This window comes from Megalobrama amblycephala, linkage group LG21 (assembly GCF_018812025.1).
Source record: "Megalobrama amblycephala isolate DHTTF-2021 linkage group LG21, ASM1881202v1, whole genome shotgun sequence".
Taxonomy (NCBI): domain Eukaryota; kingdom Metazoa; phylum Chordata; class Actinopteri; order Cypriniformes; family Xenocyprididae; genus Megalobrama; species Megalobrama amblycephala.
In genome coordinates, this window is record NC_063064.1 from 19927820 (window position 1) to 19939391 (window position 11572).

Consider the following 11572-nt stretch of genomic DNA (forward strand, 5'->3'; position numbering starts at 1 on the left):
ATATATATATATATATATATATATATATATATATATATATATATATATATATATATATATATATATATATATATATATATATATATATACAGTACAGTCCAAAAGTTTGGAACCACTAAGATTTTTAATGTTTTTAAAAGAAGTTTCGTCTGCTCACCAAGGCTACATTTATTTAATTAAAAATACAGTAAAAAACAGTAATATTGTGAAATATTATTACAATTTAAAATAACTGTGTACTATTTTAAATATATTTGACAAAGTAATTTATTCCTGTGATCAAAGCTGAATTTCCAGCATCATTACTCCAGTCTTCAGTGTCACATGATCCTTCAGAAATCATTCTAATATGCTGATCTGCTGCTCAATAAACATTTATGATTATTTTCAATGTTGAAAACAGTTGTGTACTTTTTTTTTCAGGATTCCTTGATGAATAGAAAGTTCAAAAGAACAGCATTTATCTGAAATACAAAGCTTCTGTAGCATTATACACTACCGTTCAAAAGTTTGGGGTCAGTAAGAATTTTTATTTTTTTGAAAAGAAATTAAAGAAATGAATACTTTTATTCAGCAAGGATGCATTAAATCAATCAAAAGTGGCAGTAAAGACATTTATAATGTTACAAAAGATTAGATTTCAGATAAACACTGTTCTTTTGAACTTTCTATTCATCAAATAATCCTGAAAAAATATATTGTACACAAATATTTTGTACAATTGTACACATTAAATGTTTCTTGAGCAGCAGATCAGCATATTAGAATGATTTCTGAAGGATCATGTGACACTGAAGACTGGAGTAACGATGCTGAAAATTCAGCTTTGCATCACAGGAATAAATTACTTTGTGAAATATATTCAAATAGAAAACAGTTTTTTTTAAATTGTAATAATATTTCACAATATTACTGTTTTTTACTGTATTTTTAATTAAATAAATGTAGCCTTGGTGAGCAGACTTAAAACTTCTTTTAAAAACATTAAAAATCTTAGTGGTTCCAAACTTTTGGACTATACTGTATATATATATGTATATATATATATATATATATATATATATATATATATATATATATATATATATATATATATATATATATATATATATATATATATATATATATATATATATATATATATATATACACACACACACACACACACTTATATATAAAATGTATATATATATATATATATATATATATATATATATATATATATATATATATATATATATATATATATATGTATGTATGTAAGGTATGTGTGTATAAAATGATATATTCATCCCTGAATATATAATTTTATCAGTAATTGTCCATCTTTGATTGATTATAGCAATTTGTCCGAGTTATATAATTCACACTGCAATAGCTCACTTTTTGACACCTGGTATTTTTAGATTCATTCTGATTCTTATCCTCTGTATTATTATCTTGATCGCTCCTGTTGTTACATAATGTCTTTGAGCTGCTGTATCTTGTTGCTACTTCCACTAAAAGCCCATACTTGGGATGATCCAGGAGAACAGTTTATGAAATGCATGATTACATATTTTTCTAAAAGCAAAAAAAAAGCATTTGCAAAAAGCAATGGCTATATATGAACGTGTCTTTACAGCTTCACAAGTCTGTACACAGAATCATGGACATGTCTATTCAGATTCTTTTCACAACATGTAACTGGAAAAATGAAACTGATATTCATAACAAGAGTATGTGTGTGCTCCTGTCTTACTATGTCATGACTGTATTTCTCTCCTGTCTCTTTCTCTCTCTCTGCCTGGTACGTCTCTTCACAGAGGTTATGAGGTCAAGACTCTGAGAAAGGAGAAGAGAGACGAAGACGTTACAAACCCTGCTCCTTCCCTCATGTAAACAAAGGCCATGAAGAATCTTACCTTTGCATTTGAGGTCAAAACATCCAATGTATGTTACAGATGTCTTTATTTTACTTCTTTCTCCATTTTCACTTCTGTATGCAGCCTGCCTGCAAGAGAGATACAGCACAACCTTCCACTGTATAATCACATGTCATTTTTTCCATTTCCTTTTAATGTAAAACCATCTGAGGCACAAAACTTCCAGTATTCACAACCCACAGAAACAGAAAATCCACACAGAGCGATTCACAAAGCTGCCTGAATTAAAAACATTAGCAGTGTACAAAATATAGATGAATAAATTACATAATAATAATAGTAGTAGTAATAATAAAAAATATGAACATTATTGTAATTATATATTTAATATTTCAATACAATATTATTATTTTTCTTAATATTATCTATTAAATATTACTTTTAAATAATATTAACAAAAACGATTATTATTATAATGTTATTGTTATTATTACACTTAACATTAAAATAAATTGTTATATAATATATATTATATAATATAATAATATTATATAATTACATCACTATTAAACAATAATAATGCATTATTATTATCTATTAAATATATTATTATCATCATCATCATCCTTTATTAAAAATATATTACATTTAAATAATCATATTATTATTATTATTATTATTATTATTATTATTATAAATGTAATATTACATTACAATATTATTTTATTAAATATATCTATTTAATATATTATATTATTTATAAATAATTATAGTATTAACAACAATAATAATTATCATTGTCATTACTATTATTATACTTAATATAATAAATTATTCTAATTAATTTTATTATATTATTATACTACTATTACATAATGCTAATAATACATTATTATTAAATATATTATATTACTTTTAAATAATAATATAATATTATTTAATATATAATAAATATTTAATATAATAATAAATAATATTTTATTATGTTAAACTAAACAAATTATAAATAAATATCAACATATTGTTGTATGATGATTTTAGATAAATAAATATTTTTTAAATAATTATAATATTAGCAACAATAATAATAATTGGCATTGTTATTACTATTATTATACTTAATATTATAAGAAATTATAATTAATATTTAATTATAATTAATAATTAATATTATTATATGATTATACCACTATTACATAAGAATAAGAATTATACATTATTATTATTATTATATCATATCATCATCATCATCAGTCGGCTGCAAATATTTGTGGTTTGCAGGCGTCAAAATCATATAATATATAATATAATTATATCATATAATAATAATAATTATTATTATTATAAATATTGTTATTTCATTTTATCTATAATACATACTTTATTTTTATTTAACTGTATTGTTTTATTATGTTAAACTAAACAAATTATAATTAAATACCAGCGTATTGTTTTATGGTGATAGATAGATAGATAGATAGATAGATAGATAGATAGATAGATAGATAGATAGATAGATAGATAGATAGATAGATAGATAGATAGATAGATAGATAGATAGATAGATAGATAGATAGATAGATAGATAGATAGATAGATAGATAGATAGATAGATAGATAGATGTCTGTAGTATGTCTATAGTTATTTTTATGCATCTCTATTACCTGTAGCATCTTATCCTCTTGGCTCACTTCAGCATTGTTAGTTTATCTTAGTGTAGTGTTTAGTTGAACTTATATTTTACTGAGCTTTTTTCTTTTCTCAGATTTTCAAATATAACTGGCGACAGAGTGTTACTGCTTTGTTCAAAGCTAGAAGTGAAACGGGTTTACCGTCATCGCCCTGTCATCAAGAGCTCCCCACATCTGTTGAGAGATAACAGAGCAGAGACACGCACACACACACTAATAAAGATCTGTCTTAGCAACCATTGTTCTACATTAAGTGTGTGTTTTCAGTACATCCGCAGACGAATCTGTCGAGACAGGCCTTACAGCAAAGAGGGATTCTTGGGGAATTTGGCTCCCAATCAAAGGCGATATAAACTAAATACACCCTCTTGACATCCGCTTAGTCAGATAAGGTAAACAAACTAAAAAAGATAATATAGCAGCATACAAACATGCTCTCCAAATAACCACCAGCCTTGTACCAACACCAAAGCAACATGCATTAAGACACAGGTCTGTCTGGCCTCTTTACGCATGTGTAGAAAGCTGAGTTTTGTGTGTGATTGTGTATATGTGTGTTTCTATGGAAAAAAAGGCAGCTGGACACTCTTTTGGGAATGATGGGGGTGGGAGTGGAAGAGTAGGTCATGATATGTCTAAAGAGAGGAATAAAAGAAAACCACAGCTGTATAAGACTGTGGCCAAGATGGGTAATGCTAAATGCATTGAAACGCATGACTTAGGGGAATGGGAAGAATGCAAAGCAGTGTAAAAGGGATTTTATCACAAATAAGATAGGGTGGTTGATTATGATTTCACGTTTTTAACTTAGTTAGTGTGTAATGTTGCTGTTTGAGCATGAGCATAACATCTGCAAAGTTACGACGCTCAAAGTTCAATGCAAACAGAGATATTTCCAAAGTCAAGTCATTTCACTCGGCGGCCATCTTGGAAACGCCTCTCGGGGATTTGAGTGCAGCTCCCATTTCTTTGAATGGGGAAACATCAAATTCTCCAAAGCTGTTTGCCAAGCTTTCAATTAAATTTCATATTTGAAATTACCAATGAATTCTGACAACAATTCTAAAAATTTCTGTTACTAAATGTTTGAATCACGACAAAAAAAAAAAAAAAACAGCATTTTTCATGCTGGATCAAGCTAATGCGCATGCGCAGTCCTAAATGCGCGTCTCATTTCGGAGGCGCGCATCTGACTCTTTCTGAACAAGAGCTTCTAACGGCTGCTACAGTGACGCGATGACTTTACCACCAATCGGCGATTTGCTCTTATTTAGAAGGTGGGACTTATTTCGCCATTTTGCGCGTTGCACTTTCTCCCATTCATAATAATACGAGTGACACGTCTTGTGTTATTCTATAGTCTTTGGATATTTCCTTTTACAGAAATCGTTTTTTTACGGATTACAACAACAAGCTTCTTCCAGGGTTTGTAAACTCCGCCCCCGAGAACACCCAACAAAGGGGGTGAGGCCATGTTCGGCTGCTTTAGAGAAGAGGAAGAGTTGTTGAAGTAGAGCAGTGGTTCCCAAACTTTTTAGCTTGGAGTACCCCCTGAAGGGATTACCATCCTTCTTCGTACCCCCTCTCTTCCACTTCGACTGCAGTCACACCTTTTCCATTAAGGGACAATATTTGCCCCCTAAATTGATTTTCCAATTATGTATGTATGTATATATTCAGTTATGAAAAACTTTATAAAATAAATAATGTTTTAAATAAAAAATGTTCAATAAAGAAATATGCAATGATGGTAAAACTAAGTAAAACTTTAAAGTATTAAACTAAAACCGCCAGTAGGTGGCAGCAAGTCACTGTTTTTATGAGTGAATCATCGAGTCATTCATTCAGTAACGAAGCAAGTGGCTGTGAATGAATCATTGAATGACTCACGATCCGTTCAAAGCCGCAGAATTGTTCGCGAAACACAACGTGTGTTGTAGTTCTGCTGTGGTTTTCGTTAGAACTATTATTTCATTGCAAAATACAGTAAATACTTAAAGTACTGTGTTTAAAATGTACATTTTATTTTTTGACCTGTTGTATAATAATGTCACGTTTGCAGTCATGTGGATATTTGGGAACAATTGCATTCTTACTCGTTATCATCATTAAATACAAGAACTCACACAAGGTATGTTTTTGTGTCGGAGAAAGTTGGAGCCTTAAATAACTCCTTATGGATGTGCATGCATTTATAAACACCCCACTGAATCGAGACTCTGTTTTGACTTCAATGCATGCAACCTCTGCTTCTTCCCAGGGCCGGGTCTAGGGGGGGGGGCTAGGGGGGGCATTGCCCCCCCAGAATTTCCTTGTGCCCCCCCAGAAATGTGCAGCCAACAATAAAAATGAATAGGCATACATAAACATTAAAAACGTCTTATCTATTGAATAAGGATCGGCCACTTTATTCACAGAAAAAAAGTGAATATTATGCTTATAATGATATTTAATCTCACAAAAATGTGCGAACTGGGAAGTAACGAACATTAATCAGAAAATACGTCAGTGTACACCTAATCTTCAAGCAAGTAGCCTAAAAAATATCACGATGAGGATCACATCTGCATCAGCCGAACATATTTTCTGCATGCTGAGATACATTATACATTATGTCCAGGGGCGGCGTTAGGGGTGGGCTAAAGGGGCTGGAGCCCCGAATCTTTCAGGTTTGAGGTTTCTGTGATGTGTGTTTTAAAGAGAAGTGTGCACATTTACTCACACGATCAGCTGGTGATCTGTGTGATCAAAATAAAACCACAAGGCTTTATCTTAGAAATTAGTACAAAAGTTTTGTAATTTCCCTGTTGTGTAAAGTAACTAATAAAAATTGTAATTTATTTTAGAGTGCATTTGTTACAATACTGTCATATGAATAATTATATAGGCCTAAAACATTATTATATTATTGTAATAATTGTTTGGCATCCTAAAATACAATGTAGACTGAGACTCTATATCACAACAAAAAAGATGTTTGAGCCTTCTTTCATTAACAGGTACAATGCTGTTTCTTTGGTCAATTTGCACTCTGTACATGGGTTGAAGCTCTCAGTTTTGAGCTTCCAGAGTGCACCAGATTGATGCATTTAACCTTAAAATATACAAAAATTTCTTACGGGGGGGCATGCCCCCGGACCCCCCTAGATGAGTTACACCAAACATAGCTTTACTAATTACAGTGGGAAATAATGTACATTTTATGAACTTTAACCAAGAATACTACAAAAAAGCTCCTTTCATGTCAGTAAATTAAAATGTCATTGGACAAATATAGATTTTGGCTAAGCCACGAAAGTTTACAATGTCTGGCTCCACCCCTGATTATGTCCATAAATAATTCACATAGCCTACTAAGCAATAGCCAGTACAAATTAGGCTATAGCCTATAATTTGTTAGCCACAAGACGATTCTTGATGAATCAAAAAAACAGTTACAATAAGTTAGCTATGAATATTAGCCTAGAAAATGCTGCCCTACCAAAATTTGTGATTGCCCCCCCAGTCCAGCAAGCCTAGTACCGGGCCTGCTTCTTCCCATGGGAAAATCAGCTATCACCCATTGACATTAAGTCGGTAAGTCCGCCCAGTGGCCTTTATCCATGCTTACTCACAGCACTGATGACTAAATCTGAGCTGAATGAAAGAGATCACGGGCTCTTTACTAGCTTTAACCCCGGACATTATGTGGTTTCCATTCAAAACGATCAGTTCTAGCACAAACACGCTCTAAATAAAGGATCCTTTAGTGGACACCAGATGAGGACACAAGGGCCTCATTGTATTTGTCCATGGATATAATAGCATTTTTTTTTGTTTTTTGTGAAATTCCTCTTCCACTGAGGAATTCTTTCCAAGCTTTTCGGAATGCCGTAAATGCATCAGGGACCCGCATTCACGGTCTCACGAACGTTGCAATGGATTGATTTCATGAGATGCAGCACTAAGCTGGCAGGGAGACGCGGTGTGGGAGCGCTGCATGGAAAAGTTGTAAAGTGGGTGTTGGCGCTATAAAATTGGGAAACTCTGAGTGCTGAAATTGTGATGAAATGGCTGCTTTTTTCCTGAAACCTATAGGCATGGAAAAACAGCTTTCCATTACTTCTATTTCTCAGGATTGCCGACTGATACAGAACATGTAATCACATGTACATGGTGGTAAACAAAGCCAGATTACCAGCCCTTTACAGGCAAAGACACATACCGACACATGGAGCCCATATGGGAAGCCATAAATTGTGCACAAACAAACCCTTGAGACAAACTTTGAGCATGGAAAGGAGTGGAAGTCAAGTCATTCAGACCACAAAGAGGGAAGCTCAAGTGACGCAGGTACTTGAAAACTCACATTTAGAGACAGGAAGGCAGCTCTTTACAAATAGAGGATGGGAAACCCCTACGTTCCCATAGTATTTTTAGTTTTTGCATGGAAGGTGATCATTTATGTCTTCTGCCTGGTCCTCATTAGCGAATGTGGGCCTCACGGCTCCTCGAGTGCTTCTGATTATCGTTGATGCGTTTATGGGATTTTAACCTGCCTTGCCTGCATTTCTGCACACAGATAACAGAAATCAGATAACAGCTTTGTTTATTCTCATGCTTGTGATAACAGAGCAGATTTTAACTTGAAGACCTCGCCTGACAGCTGAGAGTGTATATTGTGCACAGAACTGAAATGGCAGTTTTTGATTTACTAAAAAACTAGTATTATCCACAATTACATACTGAAAACTCTTTCTGGGGGCGTTTAAGAACAGTTTAAGGTTACAGTACACTTCACTGCTGAAGAGAGCAGTATGAATTCAATTGTGCCTGTTTATGCAAGTCAATATCAAACCCTCTAAGCACCAGAGCAAAACTAGACCCCTGGAGACCCAGATCCAGAACCAGCTTGTCGGTTTTAATCTGAAATAAAGAAAATTGTGAATTTATTGAAACATTTGTGTCCTTGACTGTGTCTTTCACAACCTTCACATAGTTAAAATACTGCACCGACTATAAGGTAATCATCATATTTATTATTCTGGAAGTAGAATAGAAATTAGAAACAGAAATATAATTAAAATTAATGACATAATAATAGTAGTAGTAATAATAATAATAATAGCAATAGTTTGTAATTAATAATTATAATACCAACAAATATTATTTTTATTGTAATTTAAATTAAATTAAATATCACAATACAATATTTTTATTGTTGTTATTATCTATAAATATATATCTTAAATATATTATATTGCTTTTAAATAATAATATTAACAACAACAACAATTGTTATTGTTTTTATTACACTTAATATTATAATTAATTATTAATAATTATTATATTATTTTACCACTATTAAATAATAATAATAATAATAATACGTTATTATTTTAATATATTAAATATATTATATTACATTTAAATGATAATCATCATAATAAATATTATATATTTAATATTACAATATTATTATATCTATTAAATATATTATATTATTTTTAAATAATTATAATATTAACAGCAATAATAATAATTAATATTGTTATTATTATATTATTATACCAGTATTACATAATAATATTAATAATACATTATTTTTTTATCTATTAAACAGATTATATTACATTTAAATAATAATAATAATTATTATTATACATTAAATATTTCCATATATTATTATTAGTTATTAATTATATTATTTTAAATAATTATAACATTAACAACAACAATAATAATTATTATTATTGTTGTTATTATCATATTATTATACTATTATATAGTAATAATAATAATAATAATAATAATACATTATTATTATCATCAAATATATTACTTTAAAATAATAATAATAATCATTATTTAACTGTATTGTTGTGTTAAACTGAACAAATTATAAATTAATACCAATGTATTGTTTTAGGAAGTTAAATAAATAAACATTAATATTTTGAATCAGTGTTTATTTTTATATTTTCAGTTTTCATTTTAGTTTAGGTTTTGGCAATTTTGTTATGCTTTTATTATTTTTTTTATTTTTAAAAAATATTTCTATATAGTTTTAATTAATTTTTATTTTAGTTTTAGTCATTTTTATTTCATTTTGCTGCCAATGCAATAATTCTAATTTCAGTAGAAGTTCTTAAGTTTTTCATCTAATATTTGTTTTATTTCAGCTTTACTTCAATTAAAAAAAGTTTAGTTTTAGTTAACAATAACAACACTGGTCAGAAGAAATATGGAATTTGCTATTATCAGAAAGACTTCAATAAAAAAAAATATATGAAATGTTTACTGAAAATTACTGATGGATGAGTGCAATAAATGAAAACGATTATGATGAACAAAGATTTGTTGTGCAATAAAAATTTTTTAAAAAAGTGTTCGCTGCAACACAGTCTAACGGTTGAAAAAGAGCAGCAAAGGTTCAAATTTAGTGTTTTGAAATCAGCTCAAAATATCAAACATGTTTAAAATCCTCTGACTGGATGGAATCAAAGTCTGAAGTCTCGAGTTCTACATGATTTTCAGCTGCCCAAAATCTGCAGACTTACTCTGTAAATCTGTGCAAAAGTCGTTTAGTGTATTCCAGAGTTGATGATCACACACTTTCAGACTTTCAAATCAAACTCACACAGAAACATGTTGCTAGGAGATGACAAAAACAATCCATCAGAAGGAATAACTGCTTATTTGGATCAGTATTCTAGAGTGAAAAGCTTTTGAGGTTTTTCTAAGGTTGTGGATAGAGATGACTCAAGTGTTACTACTTCTCTCTAAAGGAATTACTAATTATTTGTATATTTATTTACTAATTATTACCAAATACGTCAGAAGGAATTACTATCCAAAACCTTACAAAATAATAGTAATTTCTTCCGAAGGATTTGAGGAGAGTGATTTAAATATCAAATAGCAATGCAGAATAGTTTTTAATCAAGGACCAACTCAAAAAGCATGGAGTGCACTTGAATTTCAAGAGGGCTTCATGAAAACCAAAGCCAAAATGGCTAATAGCTGTTCAAGTGAGCACTGTCCTGGGAATAGCATGGTCACATGATCTCACTAGGGCTTATGTTAACTGTATTCTGAGTCATTGGATGTGAGTGGGTATGAGGGAAGGGTACAGACACTCAGAGCTCCTCAGAGACAGCTCAGCTTTATTAATGTGGCCAGGTGGCATTATTTTTCATATGCATCTGCTTACATATCGCACGTGCTTCTTCTTTGCCTGTGTTTTGATCTGGAGATCAGAAGATGTGTGATAGTGCCTTCTAGTGTATAATTCACATAATCTTTAATCAAAATAACTTCCCCTCCTTCTTGCAGCTCATCTCTTCTCTTCTCTCATGACGTGTGTCTCAGCTTAAGGGCGGGGCAACCTGTCACTCACATGAGATCGGCCAAATCACAACCATCCAATCAATTCGATATCATAGACTATAAAAAAGAAGGACGATGCACCATCACTCTCTTCCACTGTAGAAATATGGCATCTTGCGCTGATTCAGAACCCGAGTCTGCGCAGTAGAGAACGAGAAGTGGCCCCGCCCACACTCCTGCAGAATAGGTTAGTACAGTTTACTGCAGAACAACTCAATGTCGGTGTGAAATAAACAGCTAAACGTAGAAATTAAAGTTAAAGCTCCAACCTCCTCTCGAAAACCCCAAATAAAGTTTGTTGGTGCTTCAGTTGTCAATCATGACGTCACACTCCTGTTTTTATAGCATCAAATAACTAACTAAAACCAAGCATATTAAAAAAAAAACAAGCATTTGAACTTACATCAGCGTGATACAAACTACCTAAAATGGCAGAAACCATTTTTGTAAAAAATGTATTTGAAGTGTAATTTGATTGTTTAGTTTGTCTCACGTCCCATTAGATTACATGGAGTGGGCGGGGTTTATGACCTATACTTGGGGGTGATCGAAATGTTTTGGCTTCACTTTTCAGGACTTGTGCAGCACACTTGTTCCCTATGGCCAAAATCAAGTCCCACCCAACATTTTTTCTTGTTCAAGAACCC